Source organism: Papio anubis, chromosome 10 (genome assembly GCF_008728515.1).
Source record: "Papio anubis isolate 15944 chromosome 10, Panubis1.0, whole genome shotgun sequence".
Lineage (NCBI taxonomy): Eukaryota > Metazoa > Chordata > Mammalia > Primates > Cercopithecidae > Papio > Papio anubis.
In genome coordinates this window covers 104667224-104691962 of record NC_044985.1, presented here as the reverse complement: position 1 = coordinate 104691962, position 24739 = coordinate 104667224, and positions in this window count along the sequence as shown.

The window sequence follows — 24739 nt, the reverse complement described above, 5'->3', positions numbered from 1 at the left end:
ATTCACATTGGTCCCAATTGTCTGTGAACGCATCATCCTCATGGTTTAAACCTAAGTTCCTGAAGTGCAATCAAACTGCCTTGCTTCCTTGTCAATGCTGAGTTGAGGTCATGTTTCCATGTAGCCAAAAATTGTGAAAAGAGGATAGAAAGCTGATGAGTACCTGTTTCACTTCATCCAACAAAGCACTTGGTCAATCCAAGCTGGCTGTCAAGGTTTCTGAAATAGGGTACCCCTTCCAGAGGGCAGAATAGATCTTAAATAATGGTCCTAGGCTCTGCAAACAACTAGCTGGGCAGCTTCTATTCTTAATTGTTTAGGGTCATGGGTTATTCTGATTTGCCAGGCCTGTGTCACTTGTCTACTTTCTATATAAACAGAATTACTATGGGGTGAAGGAGAAATGCAAATAAAAATTATGCTAATAAAGTATTTAAGTAGGCAGTATTTTCTCAAAATGAATGATGCTGGGTTAACATGCGCATACATGTAGTAGAATAACAGAGCAAAATATTTGTAGTGGATGACTTTCACTTCAGACAGAAACACAGTATCCATTTCCCAAAGATTTTTTTTAAAACTAGTTTAAAAAACAATGTGGGTATGATTCTTTTCTCTGAGTTTTTAAATAATATGCTGAACGACAGATGCCTGCATTGTGTACCTTCTTTCAAAAAAGGGTCTTATTTCTCATGTTGTAATTCCTATATCCTTGGTCAACAACCTCAAAACAATGGGTCAGCAATGCAAAGAATTGTCAAATGGCCAAATCAGGCTTGGAATTGAAATTCTTACTTTTAAGGCCTTGGTGAAGAAAAAGAATATCCACCAGGCAGAGCTAATTAAATAAGAAGCACTATTAGTAGAATGTTTATTTGCATTTCATAAGCCTCTAAAGTAAAATGATGCAAATATATTGACTGAAGTTGGCAGTTATTATGGAGAAGTATTGCCCTGTGGATTGCCAAGTGATTGACAGTGACACAATATTCAACATAATAGGCTCAGAGTAGTATCATTTGTTAATGGTGACATTCCTTTTCCTAAAACTAAGGGAGTCATTTATTTAGCAGCCTTCGTGTAAAAAGTTTCTTTCTTTCGCTATTTCTGTTTTTCTAGAACAGCTTTTCATTCTTAGTTCTATATTCACTAATTACAATAATTTTTTCTTTACTAATTAGTTATAAAACAATGCATTCTTCCAAAAAGAAAAGGCCTTTAGGTCAACATAAACCAGTTGAAATGAGTAATATGTAACCCACGATATCAAAGCAACAACAAGAAAATAAACCTAACCCACTCAAGAAATCTCACAGGGGCTTTAACTGACAAGATTGCCTTCAGAATATAAAAATGAATGGCTTGTTAGGGGAGTCTTGGTGTGCAGATCATGGAGGAGAAAGAGAAGGAAACAAAGAGAAGACGAGTTAGAGGAGGAAATGAAAAGGGAGGATAGGAAAAGGGAGAGACTAGGGGTACCTGTGTTTTAAGTACATGAAGAGAGAAAGCAATGCAATCTGCATGCTTTATTTTCATGTGTTCAAGCTATTACATCACACAGGAGAGGTATAATAAAGTGTACTAGTGAGTGGTTAGGTCACCCTAATGAATACAAATAAAATATCTCTTTCTCCTAAAGAGGCGGAGCATTTTATTAACCAGCATTTGGAGAGTGTTATTATTTTTTATGTCTAAGATTTTATGGATCCTATTTTCCTGGGAGGCTACGGAAGCAGTGACAAATGTTGCAGAGACGAGAAATTCCTTTTCTGTGTTTCTAAAACAAATCAAGGAAATCACAGAAGAGAAAAACAAATCAGTTAACCTGCAGTTTTATTTATGAAGTTTAGATGTCAGCACACTTTGTAAAACTTGCCACCCCTATCATGGTTAAAATAGCACCAATGAATCCAGGGAAATGTTTTATTATAAGACGGTATCATGGATCTTTGAAGTCACATGTGTATTCATGAATTCTCGGGATGTTGTGAGTATAAAATGAAGTCGTATGCATAAAAAATGAGCTGTATAGATGAGGTCATCTAGAGATGGAGGTAGTACAACAGGAAAAGTTAGAGCTGAAAATATCTGAAGGATTGGATTTTTAGAAAAAAATAGAAATTGGTATTCTATGAACAATATTGAAAACACTGTACTTTGTATATAATAGAGGGAGGTAAAACAATAGTATTTTATACCTTAATTAGAATATAAAAAATTTCCAAAGAATCATTACAGTTTATACATAATTTATCTAATAAATAATAATATATAATTTTACATACACATATATGCATATATACAATCATATACATTTATATGTATATGAATATTACATATTTTTATTTATTCCTTGATCATTTTCCATTATGTGAAAACACTACTGATTTAAGAAATGAGAGTGCATGAAATTATCCCTTGTAGTAATAAATATCTGGTATATTTGGTATAAGTCTTCTAAAAAGATTATATAACACCAAACCTCTAAATATTGTTCTAACAAGAGTAAGCTATGTCACTATATATAGAATCACAACATTCTAGATTTCTAATATATTTGTCAAATCTTCAAGAGAAACCAAGTCCATTTTTCCACTTATGTAAAAAGCTTTCCTACTAGGAAAACATGGTGATGGCCTTGTTAGCCTTCGTCAGATAGAGTCAGACGATAGAGGGTGTTCATATTGAATCAAGCTGCCTAGTGTTCCACCTTGTAAATATAACATTACATTTCACTGGTGATGGAATTATTTCAATTTGCCATGGCACTGCTTTTCTGAAACTATCTGTGGACCCATGTAGGTCAAGGGGAAGAAAAATCAAGGGTCATCCTAAGTTTATACCATATAGTGTTTTCATTTTCTACCCAGCTAAGTACATCCAGGCTCCCTGTGGGGCAAGTCTTTTTTCCCTTGTCTGTTATTTTCAGAAAAAGGGCTACATATGACAGTCTCAGAATCTTACCAGCCTGAACACAGATGGTAAAGATTACAGCACGCTGAGTATTGACCTTTAGAAGCTGCCTTTCTTCTCAAGGTTCTTCTAGTTTGACAGTTAACTAGCTTTTTCTCAATTAATTTCATTACTAACACTAGTTTTGCCTTTTATTTTTCCTCTGATAAGTGTTAACTACACTTATCAACAAAGTTGAGTCTTACTCTGAGCAGTTGGCAGACCCAATCATTACAACTCGTTATATTTCACTCCTTTGACTTACTGGCTTCAAGAGCTTGGAGATAATGTAGACATTGTTTAAACGCTGGCTTTCCTTTTCCAACAGGTACCTAAGCTAATGAATTTCAACTGGTTGCCTGAGATGAGCAATGAGTGGGGACCTGGGAGAAAGAGGTCATGGACAGCAAGTAGGAGGCCCACCATAAATCACAAGATGGGGCATTTATGAGCTGGTTGTAAACTGTCAACATAAGGCTACAAAGTGAACCTATACTTTGATCATAAATAAAGAAGAAAGCTAAAACAATATAAACTGGTTGCCCAAATTAAATGGAGGATATCATTGCACTGTTCATGGAGCCAAAAATGCCATTTCAGGTCTTCAATGTAAGAGATAGTTGGAAAATTCAGAAGAGAGATTTCAGTACAAATATTTTCTTTAGCACTAAGCTAAAGTAATAATACTATTATTCCAGCCAACTCTCACATGTGCTAGATTTTTACAATCACTCACATGTAACAGTGGGTACCATTTTACATCATAAAACTTGGGAGAGAGATGAGAGCAAATCCCTTTTTCATTATGAAGATGTTATTTGGTAGATTATTTTCTGATGGAAAATTTAGACCCATTAAGTTTTCAAGTTAAGAATCTGCTTCCTACTTTACTTCAAACAGTGATAAAAATCACTACAATAATATCTTAGTACTATAAAACATGTTGAAATACAACAATAAACCATTATCTGTATTGTTTTATTTTGCTCAAATAAATTAAAGCTCAGCCATTGATCTGAGATAAAAATTACCATTTTAATATGCACTTAAAATTTGGTAGAATTTTAGGGGGCAATACAGTTAGACTTTTTGATCTCAAATGAGCAGGTGATAAAAGTGTCATGTAAGATTTGCTTATATTTTACAATTTCATTAAAAGGGGATTAACTTTTCAGAGAAAATATGAGAAAAAAACTAATTAAAATTGAGAGCCTCAATAAATTTACCTTAGCAGTGTCACGTAACATTTCGCAAGTGCAACAGAATGGTGGTAGCAAAGTGAATCATTCTAGGAAGTCTTAAAACAAATATAAGAAAATCCTTTCTTATACAAGTCAGAGAAATTGCTCTCATGTATCAGTCACTCAGAGAAACAGTAAAAAAGAAGTCAGTAGTTGACTCCATCAGTAGATGCTAAAAAGACCAGAGGTGCCTGTGTTACCAAAGGGAAGTGGAAACATTCTTCCAATTTCCTTTTACAATTTTGCCCCAGACCATAAATCAAATCTATTTCTTTAAATGTGTCCCCCAAAATAGAACTGAAAGCCAGTATCTCAGGCAAAAGATATTTTAGAGATATAAAGTTAAGATTGTAGGTTTCAACAAGACCTTAGAAAGCAGACCACCTTGTCAAATATGCTCATTTTAACAATAAAAGTGACTTGTTTACCAAGGACACAAAACTAGTAGAATTTAAATGGGAACCCAGCTACCTTTTTTCCCTATTACAAGTTATTTTATACATATGCTTGCTGTCTGCCCAGCCCCATTTCTTCTCATTTCCTTTTTTTTAAAAAAATTACATCTGGGGTCTCATATAATTCTACAAAGCCTGATGTCACCCCCAGATTCAGGAGTGGGCCCTGTCATGCTCAAGCCATTCCATTCTACTAGCTATGGTAATGGATTCAGGGATGGATATGTGGTCCAATTTGGGACAATAAGATTTTAGAAGCTGTTTTCTGGGGACTGAAATGAAAATATAATAACTTTTCTAATGCCTTCAAGAGCACAGCCAAAAGATACAATTGCTTGCAAATGAAAAACACCAACCAAGGAGATCCCCTGTAGCTTGTCTGCCATTTTGCCCCCATAAGGATAGCTAGCCTGAGGACAAATCCAATACAAAGGAGATGACAGAACTGAAAACAATAGAGAAATCGAGTTGAAATCCTGACCACACTGCAGCTGAAACCTCTTAACGCCTCTAGATTTTTCCATTACATACAAGCCAATACATCTTGAATATGGTTTGGCTCTATGTCCCCACCCAAATCTCATATCGAATTATAATCCATCCCCATAATCCCTATCTGTTCAAGAAGGAACCTAGTGGGAGGTGATTGGATCATGGGGACAGTTTCCCCCATGCTGGTCTTGTGATAGTAAGTTCTCATGAGATCTGACGGTTTTATAAGTGTTAGGTGTTTGACAGTTCCTCCTTCACACTCTCTCTCTCTCTCCTCCCACCGTAAGAAGGCGGCTGCCTCTCCTTCTGCCATGATTGTAAGTTTTCTGAGGCCTCCCCAGCCATGCAGCACTGTGAGTTAATTAAAACTCTTTCCTTTATAAGTTACCAAGTCTTGGGCATTTCTTTATAGCAATGTAAAAATGAACCAATACAATCTCCTTTATTATTTAGACCAGTTTGAGTTTTATTTCCTGCCACTCAAAGCATATTATATATAGGGTTTCTTCTTCTCATGATGTTTCCTGAGTACATAGCTGTTTTTTTAATCATAAAATCCAGCTCCTGTTTGATAACACTAGAAAAAAGTTTATTTAAAAAATTGTCCTGATGAATCCTGACTGCCTACAGTACTTGCTAAAGATTACTCTTTCAAGGGATAGGTTTTTCTCCTTTCATTTATTTTGACCAGGTCCCAATTTTCTTACAGAGTATGATGACAGTATATTAAGTTAAGAGGCTGTATTTTTGAATAAAAGTGAAAAGGCCAATAACAACCAAACATTCAAACATCTAAAGAAGTCTGATTGCGGTGGAAGTAACTATTCACCACGGCGCGTCTGGGTTAAAAAAAAAAAATAGATTAGGCAGTCAGAATTAGTATTGAGTGGTCCTCCACGGTGCAGCAAAGAAATAAATAAGCTCCTTTACATGGTTTGCTGTCATTTGCCCCATTATTATTCATATCTTTCTCTTGACCGTCTTTCCACATTGCAGGTGCTCTTACAGGTCCCTCCATTGCTTGCAACTGCTATGTTGCCTCTGGCCTAGGTCAATTGTCCTCACCCTTGGCTACCTATTAGAATCACCTGGAGACCCTTTAACTGATGATGCCCAGGCAATTACTCAGACCAATTAAATCAGAATCTCTGGAAGTGGGGCCCAGGGATCAGTAGTTTTTAAATCTACCCAGGTGATGCAATATACGGCTAAATTTGAGAACCAGTGGCCTAGATTATCCAGCATCACCAATTCTAGGATGGCCATGTAGGAATCACAGGCAGGTCCATGGGAAAAGGTGTGTGGAGAGGGCCACATCTGTTTCAAGTCTGAATTGCAGTGCTCTGTTTTTCCCTTTTGCACGCATCTTCTCACTGCAGAAATGCAGAGGGCCGGCAGGGCGCAGTGGCTCACGCCTGTAATCCCAGCACTTTGGGAGGCCGAGAGGGGCGGATCACCTGAGGTCAGGAGCTCAAAACCAGCCTGGTCAATGTGGCAAAACCCCGTCTCTACTAAAAATACAAAAATTAGCTGCGCTTGGTGGTGGGTGCCTGTAGTCCTAGCTACTCCGGAGGCTGAGGCAGGAGAATGGCGTGAACCCAGGAGACGGAGCTTGAAGTGAGCCGAGATGGTGCCATTGCACTCCAGCCTGGGCGACAGAGCGAGACTCTGTCTCAAAAAAAAAAAAAAAAAAGAAAAAAAAAAAAAAAAAAACGGAAGAAAGAAAGAAAGAAAGGCAGAAGGCTAATTTCCCGGGCTGGCCTGGGTAAAAGCAACAATGACAGAGGCCAGTTAAACCTGTTTCTGAACCAGTGAACCAGTAACCTGTTTCTGAACTTGCAGTAAAAAGGTAAAGAGAGCCTTGGGGCTTATTAAGCTCATTTCACCTTCTCAAGTGTACAGTATCCTATGGTGATTTGAACATAAAATTCTATCTAGTAATAGATTGTGTCCCATGTCCTTGGAGGCTCCTCTGTGTATCTACCCTCCTGGAATCTAGTATGGTGAAGAGAAACAGCATATGAATATCTGGTTCTGACCATCTTCATCAAAACTAACCAGGATACCATTCCCATCTCGAGTCTCCATGGCATGCTTCCTTTGTGGGTAACCCAGCCATGCTCTTTCTGAAGACACAAGTTTGCCATTGTTACCAGTCTTACTCTTCTCTCCCAATGTACACCTCACCTGCATACACCAGGTTTGGCTTTCAAACATCTTTGTAAACATATGTGAATTGACTTTCATATCTGAGAATATTAGCATGCTTTCTTTTATGCCTTTCTGTCAAGTGCTTTTTTTTCCCTTTTAATAATAAATACTATAAGGAATCCAGGTTATTTTATCTTTGCATTTTCTCTCTTAAAACGTTTACTTATGACCTAGGTCATTTAGACCCTTGTTGATCTGCCTCTTGGTTTCCATAATCACTAATAAGTTCTGCATATTAAAATTCTAGACCATTCAACATTGCCATCATGGTGAAGTACATCTCTATATGTCAGAGCCAGCTGAGTAAACATTAAAGCATAATTGAATTTTTCAAGCAATGACATTTTAATTAAGAAATGTTCTTGGACTTTTAAGAGTTCAATATATTTCCTTGTAAGAATTTGCCCTTTTAGAATTTTCTTGCAAAACTACCATTGGGCCTATTACTGAAAAAATTTGCCATTGTTTTGCCTTAGTTGTGTGAGCAAAGCTTATCATTTGGGGTCAATGTAATATGTATAATTTTGCTGGCCAATACTAATTAGTACAAAATTGCAAGCACAGAATGGAGGCCATGAAGTATGCCAAGACAAGTACTTTATGAGAATCCTTTAGTTACTTTAGACGTCTAGATCTACAAGTTAAACTGATACATATATGTGTGTATATATATGTATATATATTGAACAGCAGGTGGGTCTGGTTTCAGCTTTGAATAAAATAGCATCTCTTTCCTTATGTTCCTGGGGGAAAACAGTGCATGTTATTAAGATAGTCAAGTATGGTATTATTTTAAGTAGATATTATAGTTGCACTGAGTATGCTTTTAAAGAAATGAAACAGCTAGGTTCGATTTTCAGTCCTTAATGGTTATGATTTTCATTTATTTTTACCTTAGATTTCAAAGAAAGAAATCCATGAGTCTTTTTCATACCTACTAGTTTCAGTGCCTCACTCTCTGAACTTGCCCATCCCTTGATATCCATAGTTTTCTTCACAGTTGTGGGTTACTTCTAACATCTAGGCCTTTCTTTTTATTTGTGAATCAATTGGTGCTCAAGGAGCTATTGACATAAAGGATCAATAAATCAATAGTTACTTATCAGGGACATATTCTGTACAGCATCGTCTGTTTGGAGTTAAAGAGGATGCTAGATTTATAAGATATATTCTCTTCTCTTATGAAGCTTGCATATTGTCAGGAGTGTATGTTGTAGTAAACATATAAAAGAGATGAGAAGTATAGATGAATTTAAGCCAGATAAATAAGAGAATACATCTTTTCTATGGCTCTTCTCCCAAAACCTGAAGATCTTTCTCCTTTATGTATGTGTGTATATATTCATGCATAATTCTATGTATCTATGTATGTATTTTTCTATCTAGCATAAAATCTGCTATCATAAAATCTTGTTGCAGGTTATATAGGGGAAATTTGTCGTTTTTTTCATGCTAGTATCTGAAACTTCCTCTAATATTTGTAAAGTATTATTTTGTGCCTTCAACTTTCCCAAATTGCTGGCATGTAGAGCTCAAATGCAAAATCAAAGTTCAGACACTCCAATGCTCCCACCTTGAACTTTGAGTTTAAATGGAGTGATGCGCCGATGCAGGGACAGAGGACCACTCATATTCACCCAGTGGTTCTGTGGCAGTGGTGCTGGCATTGGTGAACATTATCCAGCAACGGTGGCAGCAGCAGTAGTGATAGTATTAGTTGCAGTGTGGTTGCCATCATGGGACCATGGCCAGGGCATTTTTAATCAGGTTATTTTTGTTATGGGATCTTGTCAGTCTTCCTGGCTGCCCTTGGTGTCTGCTAAATTTTAAAATCGTGTTCTCCTGGTTTCCTGTTGATTCTCTAAACTACCCAATATTTTCCCTATATAGTCCTTTTCTGATTAAATTAATCAGAGTTAGTTGTTTGCAATCAAAGCCCTTATTGGTGGAGAGGTTGGGACTGGCAGTGGACAGCAGGCACCAAAGCAAGACATGGAGGAAATGGAAGAAATCTGGAACGGGTTCTCTGGTCTAGAAAACTGAAGACACTAAAAATTCATCTATTCAAGGATTGGGATATACATGACATGTGGTTGTGAAACACCTATTTAAATTATTGCCTTGGTTGTCCGAAGGCAATATTGAAGGCAATCTTTGGAAAAATGACTTTTGGCTCCCATATGAAAATGAGAAAAAGGAATTTAACCTTTTTCCTGTTTAGTAAAAAAAAAAAAAAAAAGTGCTCAGGAGTTCGAGACCAGCCTGGGCAACACAGTGAAACCCCGTCTCTACTAAAATACAAACAAATTAGCCAGGCATGGCGGTGTTCACCTGTAGTCTCAGCTACTCGGGAAGCTGAGGCAGGAGAATTGCTTGAACCCCAGAGGCGGAGGTTGCAGTGAGCTGAGATCGTGCCACCGCACTCCAGCCTAGGTGACAGAGCAAGACCCTGTCTCAAAAACAAACGAACAAAAAAAAAGTGCATCTCACTGACAGGACTAAAATTAAATGTAATTTTACATAAACGTGCTCTTTGAGGCTTGATATGGCTTGGCTGTTTCCCCACCTAAATCTCATCTTGAATTGTAGTTCCCGTAATCCCCATGTTTGGTGGGAGGCACCTGATAGATAGTAATTTAATCATGGGGGCAGTCACCTCCATGCTGTTCTCGTGATAGTGAGTTCTCGTGAGATCTGATGGTTTGATAAGGGGCTTCCCACCCCCTCTTTGCTCAGCCCTTCTCTCTCCTGCTGCCTTTTGAAGAAGGACATGTTTTTTCCCCTTCTGCCATGATTGTAAGTTTCCTGAGGTCTCCCTAGCCGTGCTGAATTGTGTGTCAATTAAACCTCTTTTCTTTATAAATTACCCAGTCTTGCGTACTTCCTCATAGTAGTGTGAGAATGGAAAAATACAAGGCTGAAGCAAATCTGATTTTCAGTCTGAAAATAAAATATAAAAACTGTTCTTGGAGTTATTTCTAAACAGAACTGACATCAGAATTGTCTGAAGCATCAGAATCATCTGTTTCAGAAAATTCAAACTTATCAAATGAATCTTTGACCAACAACTTTTTGAGAATGATGCTAACATTAGGTAATAATATAGAAATGCCACATATTTCTTTTTTTACATTTAATTAATTAATTTACTTTAGGAGATGGGGGCTTGTTATGTTGTCCAGGCTGGTCTCAAACTCCTGGGCTCAAGCAATCCACTCACCTCAGCCTCCCAAGTGCTGGGATTATAGGTGTGAGCCACCATGCCCCAAAGGAATGCTATATTTTCTAGGATTTGACATTTTCAGTTATTGAGATTTACTATATTTTGTAAATGGAAAACCACTACTAAGCACAGAATAAATAGAATGATGTCTGTTGTTTCTGAAGTCGATATATTAGAGCAATGCCAAAATAATAAAAATGAGATCCATCAGAGCAAAGTTATCTCAGAGTAAATGCTGTATCCATAAGCACCACTGGCAAGTATTCTTGAAGCATTAAGGACTATTTTTAGTAAACTGGCTTTTTCTATCAGCAGTGGAAACTTAAGAAATTGTCAGAGTCTACCGTGTTTTATTCTGATTTTGTTAGGTATTACAAAAAATGACTGTTATGTACATTGCCTCATGCCCAAGAAGGATAAGCTGCCCTTCCAAAAGTGATACAACCAGAGACATCCCCATCTGATGCACAACCTGGAGACTGGCTATATTGAAAAGACACAAGTTGAAGTCAGCCTTGGCATCACATTAGAAAGAAACATTTCAATTACCTTAACCAATTCTTCACCTCTACAGCATATCTTCCATGGATCCAGCATTCCCAATATAAATATGCTGCAGACCTTACAATCTGGACACTCATTTCACCTAGAGATCTAGCTCTGATGCTCATTAAAATGCCTCAGAAAGGTCCAGTAGTAGACGGTTATATTAAGGATCTGAGGATCAAGACTATATCCGTTGTAGACATCTTTCTAAGACCATTGAATCAAAATCCATGATCAGAATAATAATATCTTATGTTTTCTTATTTTCTTTCTTATGTTTTATTATTTTTTCCCTCTGGCTGTGTATGAGATAGAAAAAACGAACTATTTTTCCTTCTCTCACACTCAACGGAGCACAGGACACTTACGTGACCAGATGTTTGGGGTTTCTCCCTACCAAGCAGCAGTTCTCCAGTGGACACCAACTCGATGTCCTATAAGTCAATTCAATTCTGACACTCTCTATCTGAAGATAGCATTAGATCCTACAGGTTAAAGGCTCCATCCTTCAAGACTGCTCACCACTTCAGATGACACAGTGGCAGTTGTGACCTGTGTTTCTGACTGGCTATAAATGGTTCCCATGGCTGTCCCTCCTTGGGTTTCATAACTTGCTAGGACCGCTCACAGAATTCAGGGAAACATGTTGCCAATTTATTATAAAGAATATTATAAAGGATACAGATGAGTGGCCAGATGAAGATGTACATACAGCATGAAGTCAGGAAGGATCCCGAGCACAGGAGCTTCTGTCCCCGTGCAGGTGGAGCCTGCCATCTTCCCGGCACAGGGATGTGTTCATCTGCCCAGAACAGGTTGCTGGAATTTCATTCAGATAAAGCTACATTCATTTCTCTTTTTTTTCTTTCTTCTTCTTTTCTTTTCTTTCTTTTCTTTCTTTTTTTTTTGAGATGGAATCTTGCTCTGCCACCCAGGCTGGAATGGAGTGGTTCCATCTCGGCTCACTACAACCTCCATCTCTCGGGTTCAAGTGATTTTCCTGCCTCAGCCTCCCAAGTAGCTGGGATTACAGGCACCCACCACCATGCCCAGCTAATTTTTGTATTTGTAGTAAAGACAGGATTTCACCATGTTGGCCAGGCTGCTCTTGAATTCCTGACCTCAAGTGATCTGCCCACCTCGGCCTCCCAAAGTGCTGGGATTACAGGCATGAGCCACCGTGCCCAGCCTACGTTCATTTCTTAGAAGAAGTCTAAGATACTGGAATTCACTGGTTTGTAAGAAATTCTACCTTGCCTAGCATCTCCCCAAGTAAACAATGTGTTCTGTAATTTATCCCTGACTCTGGTCCAGATGGAAAATGAAACAGGACAACTTTTAGAGGCCTAATACAGCAGTATGTATTAACCAATTAAAGTAGTTTGAAGCAATAAAAGTTGCCCACAACCATAGAGACTGGCCATCAAAGGTGGAGCCTATGTAATTACTAAAATATCTTATTTCATCTGGGAAAGCAATTTAGGAAGTAAGTAAAACAATTAATTAAGATGAACAGTCATCTGATTACCTAAAGTCAGCCACAATGATTCTTAGAGACAGAGTTTTGCTCTGTCTCCCAGGCCGAAGTGCAGTGGTGTGATCACAGCTCACTGTAACTTCAAACTCCTAGGCTCAAGCAATACTCCTGCCTTGGCCTCCATAAGCACTGGGAGCCACCATGCCTGGCCAGAACTATTCTTCTGGTTATGCCTAGGTGAGTCAAAAAACTGAAACCAAATAAGTCCTAAATGTTTCTTATAATGTTATTCATATTTCTTGGCTTTCTCCACTATTGATTCGCAGGTACTTTAAGATGCTACACAGCCATTATCCTGAGCTGACATGCAGTAGATTACACCATTTCTAAGACAGTAGTCCTCATGGTCACCTTACTTCCTCTGGAAGCTGAGGTTGACCAGAAAAGGAAAATGAGAATCACAATGACAGAGAAGCTGTAGCCTTAGCTTAAGGAGGAGGCACTCACTTAAGGACCCATCACTCTTCTACCTAGAAGGCAGAAGGTTCTGGAAAATGTTCAAACACCTCCTCTTCTCTCAGTAACTCTTCCAGTCTGCTCAAGGGAAAATTGCCCTCCTTGGTATCTTTAGTCAATCAGTTTACCCTAGGAGAAAATAAAATAAGATTTTCTATTTCATAGTCCATCTGTAGATTTTGCCTTTTAAAATTCTTCCTTTCGGAGAGACAATCTATATATGATTGAACTCCCTCTCAGGTGAATAAACTTCAGCTGAGTTCTAGCTAAATTGCCTATGAGCCATTCTTTGACAACCAATATTTGAGTGGTCACTTTCTTTTGAGAAGTGTTTTGCATGTTTTAAATGCATCATTAGGTGATCCTCACAGCTTGGAAAGTAAGTACTCTTCTATGGCCATCTTCCATATAGAGTCAGGCATGGTACAGGTAAATAACCTGCCCAACATTACTTAGCTAGTAAGTGTGGGACGTAGACCCAAGTACTCTGACCTCCAGAGCCAAGGTTTATTGGTTTTGTTTTGTTTTTTGTTTGTTTGTTTGTTTGTTCTGATTTTTAAGCTTACGGCTTTTTAAATTATTATTATTTTACTCTAAGTTCTGGGATACATGTGCAGAATGTGCAGGTTTGTTACATAGGTATACATGTGCCATGGTGGTTTCCCGTACCTGTCAACCCATCATCTAGGTTTTAAGCCCTGCATGCCTTAGGTATTTGTCCTAATGCTTAAAAAGAATTATATACATACACAAAAATGAATACATTACAAGTATACAGCTTGGTAAATTTTTACACACAGAACCCACATTAGTAGCCAGCACTCAGTTCAAGAAACATAACATTATCAACACCCCAGAAGTATTCCTGCTGCTTTCCTTTTAGTGCCTCCTCTTCCCTCCTGAAACACGATCCTAAACCAGCTAAACCACTATCATGACTTCTACCAGCACAGATTATCTTTGCCTGTTTTGTACTTTGTAAATAATTGGAAGCATTACAGCACGTGCTCTTTTGTGTTTGACTTTTCAAATTCAGTATTTTATTGGTGAGATTCATTGATATTTTTTATGTGGGTGCATATTGTTCTTTCTTTTTTTTTTTTTGAGATAGGGTCTCACCCTGTTGCACAGACTGGAGTGCAGTGGCATGATCATGGCTCACTGTAGCCTCAACCTCCTGGGCTCAAGCAATCCTCCTACCTCAACCTCCTGAGTAGCTGGGACTACAGGAACGTGCCAACAGGCCCAGCTAATTTTTATTTTATTTTATTTTATTTTTTTGTACAGACAGAGTTTTGCCATCTTGTCCAAGGCTGGTCTTAAACTCCTGGGCTCAAGCAATCCTCCAGCCTTGGCTTCTTAAAGTGCTGGGATTACAGGCTTCCACCGTCACACTTGGCCTATCCATTCTTATTGTATAATTCCATTGTATGAATATATGGCCATTTCCTCATCCATATTACAATTGATGGGCATTTGAGCAGTTTCTGGTTTGGGACTGGACTCCTTTCTTCTGCAGATGCACTTAGGAGTGGAGCTGCTGCATACATAATAGGATCCTAATAGGATCTATGTGTTTATCTACAGAAGATACAAAAAGGATAAACCACTTACACCCCCATGAGTAGTATATGAGAGTTCCAGTTGTTCCACATCCTTGTCAACACTTGGCATTAAATGTCTTTTTCATTTTGGTTATTATGATGGATATTCAGTTTTATTACATTATGGTTTTCATGGGTATTTCCCACCTTATCATATGCTTGACATTGAATATCTTCTGTTTTTAAGGGTCTATTCAAGTCTCTTTTGAGGTTTTTTTATTCTATAGTCTCTTTTATTATTATTAATTTGTTGGGATTGTTTATTCTGGATGTGACTTATTGCCAGATACACATATTGAGAATAACTTCAACTATTTTGGGGGCTGTATTTTTACTCAGTGATGTCTTTTGATGAACACAAGTTCTTGATGTTAAAATAAATTTGTCTTTGATCTGTCTTTTTTTGTTTGTTTGTTTACAGTTAGGTCCTTTTGTGTCCTATTTATGAAATCATTGCCAGTGCCAAGGTCACAAGAATGTCCTTCTATGTTTTTCTCCAAAAGCTTTACTGTTTCTTCTTCCACACTTAGATCTGCAATCCATCTGGAGTTGCATTTTGTATATGATATAAAATAGCAGCCAAGACACACGTTACCAATTCATGTGGATAACAAATTGACCCAGCGTTGCTCATTGAAAAGGCCATCTTTTCTATTGCACTGTAGTGTTGTTTTGGTGTAAATCATGTGTTTGCACGTGTGTATTGATTTGTGGACTCCATTCAGTAACATTAGTATGTTTGTCTTTCCTTGCACCAGTATAAAAGTGCTATAATTACAGCCTGATTCAGTCTTACCATCCCTTACTGTTACTCTCCCAACTTTGACATTTAAGATTGCCTTGGTTATTTTCAGCACTTTTCGTCGCCATATGCATTTTAGGAATACTTTACCATTTTCTAATAGTATGATATCAAATCCATAGGTTAAATTTGTGGAGAATAAAAATCTTTACAATATTGAGTTTTCTAATCCATGAACATAATAATATTCTCTATTTAAGCCTTCAAAAATTTCTCCCAATAATGTTTTGAGTTTGCAATGTGAATATCTTAAATACTTGTTCATTTCTTGGATGAATGTGCACAAAGCAGTGTTATTTCTACCACTGTGTTTGGAAGAATCAGTGAAGCTAAATAAGCCCAGAATTATTTATGTGAGGATGTTTTTAATAAGTTTCAATTTCTTACAAAAACTTTTTTTTTTGTGAGTTTTGGTAAGTCCTTTTTAAAAAGAATTTAAGGCCGGGCGCGGTGGCTTAAGCCTGTAATCCCAGCACTTTGGGAGGCCGAGACGGGTGGATCACGAGGTCAGGAGATCGAGACCATCCTGGCTAACACGGTGAAACCCCGTCTCTACTAAAAAATACAAAAAACTAGCCGGGCGAGGTGGCGGGCGCCTGTAGTCCCAGCTACTCGGGAGGCTGAGGCAGGAGAATGGCGGGAACCCGGGAGGCGGAGCTTGCAGTGAGCTGAGATCCGGCCACAGCACTCCAGCCTGGGCGACAGAGCGAGACTCCGTCTCAAAAAAAAAAAAAAAGAATTTAAAAAACTTAATCCAAATTGTCATATTACTGCTACTCTTATTCTTAATAAGATTTTGATGTCTACAGTGTCTGTAATAAGAGTCTCTTTTATTCCAGATATCAAAAATCTCTCTATATTTTAATCTATCTTCATTGAGAGCTACCATTTTGTTATCTTTTAAACAGACTTTTGCTTTGTTGAATTTTCTATGGTATATTTTTTCTATATTTTTAAATTCATTTCTCTTTTTACTCTTTGTAATTTACTTTCTCCCCTTACTTAATTTGCTATTTTTGTTGTTGTGGGTTGAAATGAAGGCTTAAGTATTTTAGTCTTCTTGTGTAACGTGTACATTTCAAGTTTGCTTTATTCTAAGTAATCCTTTGGCTGCATTTTTTCTTTTTTTTTTAGACAGAGTTGTGCTCTGTCACCAGGCTGGAGTGCAGTGGCCACCTCCCAGGTTCAAGCGATTCTCCTGCCTGAGCATTGTAGCTGGGACTACAGGTGCATGACCATGCCCAGCCAATTTTTGTCTTTTTAGTAGAGACGGGTTTCACCATGTTGGCCAGGATGGTCTCTATCTCTTAAGCTTATGATCCACCTGCCTTGGCCTCCCAAACTGCTGGGATTACAGGTGTGACATCACACCTGGCCCTTTGGCTGCATTTTTGAAATGATGTACCACTCTCTTTAAAATACTTTCCAATTTTTATTTTGTTTTCCTCTTTGACTCATGTATGAAGATGAAATGTATTGTTTAATGTTTTATTTACTGTTTAGGCAATTTGGGATTTCCAATTGTTTAGTTCCAGCTTACTGCCAATATCATCAGAGAATATACCCTGAACTATCCCAAATTTTAAAAAGCGATTGAGGCCAGTGCAGTAACTATATGGTGCTTTTCTTGGCTCATTTCTACTTTTTTATAATACTTTAAGTTCTCAATTTTATATTGCCTGCCTGGCGATGCGGGTTTGTTATATGTATGTTGTGCTTGCCATGTTGGTGTACTGCACCCGACTAGCTCAATCATTTGCATTACTTTCCCTCCCCGCAATAGGTTAGAACAGAATGAGGATTCTCTCCCTGTGTCCAAGTGATCTCCTTGTTCCAATTCCACCTATGAGTGAAAACATGTGGTGGTTTCTGTTCTTGCAATAGTTTGCTGGGAATGATGGTTTCCAGCTGGATCCATGTGTCCCTAAAGAGACCCACAAACTCATCCTTTTATGGCTGCTGCATAGTAGTCTATAGTGTATGTGAGAACACATTTTCTTAATCCAGTCTATCACTGATGGACTGGTTTGAATTCCAGTCTTTGCTAATACTTGTGAATACTAGTGCCACAATAAACATCGTGTGCATTCTTAGCATAAACTTATAATCCTTTGGGGTATATACAGTAATGGGATGGCTGGATAAAATGGTATTTCCTAGTTCCTAGATCATGAGGAATTGCCACACTGTTTCACGTGGTCGAACTGAAACACATTACCATGATTAATAAAGTGTTCCTATTCTCCACATCCTCTCGCTTTCATTGTTTCGGTTTTTTAATGATTGCCATTCCTGCTGGTGTGAGATGGTGTATCTCATTGTGCTTTGGTTTGCGCATTTCTCTGATGGCAAGTGATGATGAGCATTTTCATGTGTCTGTTGGCTGTATGAATGTCTTCTTTTAGAAAGCCTGTTCATATCCTTTGCCCACTTTTGATGTTTTTTTTTTTGTGAGTTCAATTGAGTTCTTTTTGCTCTAGTTGATGCATCGATGGACTTTACATTTTGGCATGTTTTTACATATTAGCTGGGTACCTGTTGTTCCTTTCCATGTTTAGTGCTTCCTTCAGGATCTCTTGGGGCAGGCCAGGTGGTGACAAAATCTTCCTGGCATTTTGCTTGTCTATAAAAGGATTTTTATTTTTCTCCTTCACTTATATGGAAACTTAGGTAGCATTGGCTGGATATGAAATTCTAGGTTGAAAAGATTCTTTTCTTTAAGAAAGTTGAATATTGGCCCCACTCTCTTCTGGTTTTGGAGAGTTTCTGCCAAGAGATCTGCTGTTGGTGATGGAGCGTTTGTGTGTAACCCGGCCTTTCTCTCTGGCTGCCCTTAGCATTTTCCTTCATTTCAACTTTGGTGAATCCCGGCAATTATATGTGTCTGGAGCTGCTCTTCTCGATAATTATCTTTGTGGCATTCTGTATTTTCTGAATTTGAATGGCATGCCTTTTGGGATTGGGGAAGTTCTCTGGATATCCTCTGCCAGACTGTTTTCCAACTTGGTTCATTTTCCCCGTCACTTTCAGGCACACCATCAGACATGAATTTGGTCTTTCACATAATCCCATATTTCTTGGAGAGCTTGTTCATTTCTTTTTTTATTCTTTTTCTCTACACTTCTCTTCGCTTCATTTCATTCATTTGATCTTCAATCACTGATACTCTTTCTTCCCGTTGATGGAGTCAGTTACTAAAACGTGCATTTGTCACGTAGTTCTCGTGTTATGGTTTTCATCTCTATAGGACTGCTGGGATACTGCCTCCTGCATTGATTATTCTAGTTATCCATTCATCATTCTTTTTTTCAAAGTTTTTAGTTTCTTTGCTGGATTCTAGTTCCTCCTTTAGCTCTCTGAGAAGTTTGATGCGACTGAAGCCTTCTTCTCTCAACTTGTCAAGTCATTCTCATCAGCTTTCTTCTGGTTGCTGGCGATGAGGCTGTGTTCTTGGAGGAGATGCGCTCTTATTTTTAATTTCTGCTTTCTGCCTGCTTTCCCCATGCTGCCGGTTTCTCTGGCGTCGCTGATGATGGTGATGTACTAAGTGGGGTTTTGAGGTGTCCTGTGTCCCTTCCTGTTTGTGGATTTCCTTCTAACAGTCAGGACCCTCAGCTGTAGGTCTGTTGGAGTTTGCTTGAGGTCCATTCCAGACCCTGTTTGCCTGGGTATCAGCAGCAGAGGCTGCAGAAGATAGAATATTGCTGAACAGTGAGTGTTGCTGTCTGATTCTTTCTCTAGAAGCTTCGTCTCAGGGGTGTACCCTGCCGTGTGAGGTGTGAGGTGTCGGTCTGCACCTAGTAGGGGATGTCTCCCAGTCAGGCTACTCAGGGGTCAGGGACCCACTTGAGCAGGCAATCTGTCTATTCTGAGATCTCAACCTCCGTGCTGGGAGATCCACTGCTCTCTTCAAAGCTGTCAGACAGGGGCATTTACCTCTGCCAAGGTTTCTGCTGCTTTTTGTTTAGCTATGCCCTGTCCCCAGAGGAGGAGTCTACAGAGGCAGGCTGGCCTCCTTGAGCTGTGGTGGGCTCCACCCAATTTGAGCTTCCTGGTGGCTTGTTTACCTACTTATGCCTCAGTAATGGCAGGCGCCCCTCACCCAGCCTCGCTGCTGCCTTGCAGTTAGATCTCAGACTGCTGTGCTAGCAATAAGGGAGACTCCGTGGGTGTGGGACCCTCTGGGCCAGGTTTGGGATATAATCTCCTGGTGTGCCATTTGCTAAGACCCTTGGTAAAGCATAGTATTAGTGTGGGAGTGACCCAATTTTCCAGGTGTTGTGTGTCTCAATTTCCTTTGGCTAGGAAAAAGAATTCCCTTCACCCTTGCGCTTCTCAGGTGAGGCGATGCCTTGCTCTGCTTCAGCTCTCGCTGGTTGGGCTGCACCCGCGGACCAGCACCAACTGTCCAACACGCCCCAGTAAGATGAACCCGGTACCTCAGTTGAAAGTGCAGAAATCACCCATCTTCTGTGTTGCTCATGCTGGGAGCTGGAGGCTGGAGCTGTTTCTATTCGGCCATCTTGGGCATGCCTCGTCAACTGAATTGTAAATGTTCTATATGCTCGTGAAAAGAATATAAGTGCAATCATATTTACAAGAATCCAGCCAATTTTATTAATTTTCAGATCTTTGTAAATTATTTAGATCTTCCAAATCCTGGCTCATTTCATGTCTGCCTGCCCTGTTAACTGGTGAGAATGGTGTGTTAAAGTCTTTTACTGTGTTTGTAGGTTTATCTGTTGATCTTTTTTTATTCTATCAGTTTCAGTTACATATTTTGAAGCTTTGGTATTGGGATTATGCAAATTACATTTATGACATATTCCAAATGTCTGTTTTTAACTATAGTCATTATGAAATATCCCCCCTTACCTCTAGTATTTCTCCTTGCCTTAGTCTATTTTTAGCTAGATTAGTGTAGATTCTGTAGCTCTGTATCAGCATGTATAATGTCTGATCTTGCTCAGCATCATATATCAGCCAATACTGCAGTAACGCTACATAATAACATCTACTAAATATCTGTGGAAGGAAAGAGAGTGTGAAGAAAGGTAGTATATAGATTCCCTGTAGTTTAGATCTGTGGTCTTTGGTTCAATATTAGGGTTATTCAGAGAAACAGAAGCAGTAGGGTGTGTGTGTGTGTGTGTGTTTACACAGATGTTCCTTGACTTATAGAATTACACCCCAATAAACCCATTATAAGTTGAAAATATTGTGAGTCAAAAATGCATTTAACATACCTAACTTACCAAACATCCTAGCTTAGCCTAACTTACCTTAAATGTGCTCAGAACACTTACATTAGCCTACAGTTGGGCAAAATTATCCAACACTAAGCCTACTTTATAATAAAGTGTTGAATATCTTCTTTAATTTATTGAATATTATATTAAAAGCAAAAGCCAGAATGGTTGTATGGGTACCATCATAAAGTCAAAAAATTGTTAAGTCGAACCGTTGTAAGTAGGGCATCAGCAAAAGAGAGAGAGAGTGGGAGAGAAAGAGAGTTTAAAGAGTTGTCTCACAGGATCGAGGAGGCAAACAAGTCCAAAATCTGTAAGGTAGGCTGGCAGGCTGGAGGCCCAGAAAGAGTTGCACCTTGAGTATAGAGGCAGTCTGGTGCAAAAGTCTCTTTTCCTCCAAGAACATCAGTCCTTGCTTCATTAAGGACTTCAACTCATTAGATAAGATCAACCCATATTATGGAGGGTAATATGCTTTGCTCAATGTCTACTCATTTAACCATTAATCTCATCTAAAAAATACTTTCACAGAAACACCAAAAATAATGTCTGGCCAAGTATCTGGGTACCCCAGCATAGTCAAGTTGACATGTAAAATTAACCATCAAAGATCTGTTGAAATCTTGTTTTGGCAATGATATTATCTGTATTAGTCAGGGTTCTCTAAAGGGATGGAACTAATAGAATAGATGTATATATGAAAGGGAGTTTACTAAGGAGAATTGACACACATGATTACAAGGCGAAGTCCTACAACAGGCCAGCTGCAAGCTGAGGGGCAAGGAAGCCAATCTTGAGTCCCAGATCCTCAAAAGTAGGGAAGCTGAAATTGCAGCCTTTAGTCTGTGACCAAAGGACTGAGAGCACCTGGTAAACCACTGACATAAATTCAAGAGTCCAAAATCTGAAGAACTTGGAGTCCGAGGGCTGGAAGCACCCAGCACGGGAGAAAGATGGAAGGCCAGAAGACTCAGCAAGTCTGCTCTTTCTACCTTCTTCTGCGACTTTATTCTAGCCATTCTGGCAGCCAATTAGATGGTGCCCACCCTGATTGAGGGTGGGTCTGCCTCTCCCAGTCCACTGATTCCAATATTAATCTCCTTTGGCAACACCTTCATAGACACACCCAGGAACAATACCGCTCATGATTCAATCCAATCAAGTTGACACTTTATTAACCGTCACATTGTCTTTGGAGTTCTAGCCACCATGGAGGTCAAAGGTTAACTGGGCTTGGGCAGAGGACATAATATTCCAAAATTCTTCAGTTTCTCTAAAAACCATTCTGTTACCAAATTGTTTTCACCCCTCAAGATCTCCCATAAGATAATGTGAAAGTTGTCAGAATCAAAATGAAGTCACTAATATTAGAAAAAATCCTGACAGCTAGAGCTGAGGAAGGCAATGGAGAGTTCTCATGCATGTATACCTGTCAACAAAAACTATCACAAAAGACTGCAAAAAACACAACCTTGTGCTAAGGCCATCACAGTCTTACACAGAAAAGACTTCTGCAAGACATCTGCCTAACAGCTGCCTGTCCAACCTCAGACTGGCATCACCCTTGCTGTTGATCTTTGTAGCCAAGGATAATTATTTCCAAACAAGTATGCATTCCTCTTTATTTGCTTTAAACATTCTTTGTCTTTCTTTCCTTCTTTCTTCTTTTTTTTTTTTTTTTTTTTTGAGACAGAGTCTTGCTCTGTTGCCCAGGCTGGAGTGCAGTGGTGCAATCTCAGCTCACTGCAACCTCTGCCTCCTGGGTTCAAGCAATTCTCCTGTCTCAGCCTCCCAAGTAGCTGGAACTACAGGTGCATGCCACCATTCCCTGCTATTTTTAGTAGAGATGGAAATTTTACCATAGTGGTAAGGCTGGTCTCAAACTGCTGACCTCAGGTGATCCAACCGCTTGGCTTCCCGACGTGTTGGGATTATAGGTGTGAGCCACCACACCAAGCCCCTTTGTCTTTCTTCACCTACCTGAATACACACACAGTTTACTATGGCATGCATATTCACTTCAATGCACTATTCCCCAGTAAACATCATTTTCTTTTAGAGACCCTCTCTTTGTTATTTAGATTGACAATGAAATATTATATCTACCAAAGTTAATGTACAAAATATATTTAGAAAATAAAATATCTGCTCTTAACTATATTATTTTACTATTTCTCCTGGGCTATTACAAACTTGACTAAGTCTTCCTCCCATCTCTGTTGGCATGTGCAGAAAGTACCCTTCTAGAGGGTCAGGGAACAAACAGGGTCCAGCAACAAGAGCTATAATTTCTTCTTTTCTCCAGAAGTACCTCTCAAAAGTAAAAATAAAAATTATTCCCACTGTATTTTAAATCCATTAAAGATTTAAAGACCCCCCTTTTAAACTTGTCAATTCTTTTTAATAAAAATACCAACATAGATTTAAGTCAACTTCTTCTGCCATGCAATTATTGAGCTAAATTTGTGACATTGTAAAATGTTATTTTATATAGATAGATAGATAGATAGATAGATAGATAGATAGATACCTTAAAGTCATCAATCATACTCTAGGTATCCAGAACATTTTATTAATGTTAAAAAATCTATGTAAAATGTATCAAAAGATATATTAATTTTAAATAGTTTTTGCTCAGTAGATACTGATCTCTCTTCAACTCCTATTTGTCGAAAGCCCTTAGGAAATTGACTTAGCATTTAACCACTTTCTGTTTTACATTAACAAAGGCTACTGAATTGCTAGAATATCCTCCTAACTAATCTATAATTTTCTTTTTCTTGAAAACCCAGACCAAAACTCACCTCCAGCCATTCCTAACTAATGACCCCCTTCCCTTTAACACACATACACACACCTAACTAAGATTGTGTCCTCTGAACATTTGAGCTTGTTTATGTCTTCCTTTTTAAGTGCATTTATGTCCCTTTCACATGTGTTGGTTTTCTTAATGCTCACTTGTAAATTAGGTACCTTTGAAAATCTCGATAACTTTCTAAATATCCGAAGGCTGTATTTAATACACCACAGTAGTAACACACTGAATAGCTCCCTAGTGGTTTTAAACAGTTAATGCAACGTCATAAGAGGCCTAATTTATTATTAGGGAGTAGTTGAGACACAGGGGAAATGTACTATGTAAGAAGTTTTCATGACTATGAATCAAAATCTGCAAGTCTCTTTATTCCAGTGCTCCCTCAAATTGCATGATAATTTATCTTTATACTTCTATATCACAGTTTTTTAATAGTAGCACTATAGACATTTTGGACTGATCATTCGTTGTTGGTGGATAGTGGGCTGTTGTAAGCATTATAGGATGTTGAACAGCATCCCTGGCCTCTACTTATTAGATGCCCATAGCACCCTTCCTGCCCAGGTGTAACACCAAAAATGTCTCCAGACACTGGCACATGTCCCCTGGGGTCATGGGAAAAAAACTGACTTTCAGTAAGTCCCACTGGTGTACACCTTTCATCTCTATTTTAAAGAAATTAGCAATCACTTTTGTAACAGGAATATTTTTACTAAAGATCAATGCCGTTAGCATTAATTAACTCAAATTTCTTGGCACTTAGAAGTTACCTGCTAAAAAGGTCTTGAGATCATTCAAGGACACCAATTTGAATAATCCATGGTCTTACTGGTTTAATATCACTAATACGGTCAAAGCAGCAACTTCAGAATAATCCAAAATCTCTCAGGCACTGATCTGATGCAGCTTAAATAGAGGCAGCTGCCAAAAGCTTGGCAGTGTGTGTGAGAGACTCAAGATAAAAGAGTTATCGGCTCTTCCTGTCTTCTGGGAATGCCCCCTGACCTCCACGGGTAAAACCTCTCAGCCTATTGCCAAATGATGTTTCACAGGAGAATTTAAATCTTAATTCTACTGGAAATATCTTAAAATGCTAATTTCATCAGGAATTCCTGGAATGACTACTGTCCTTAATGACTTGTTCCTAGCCTATACT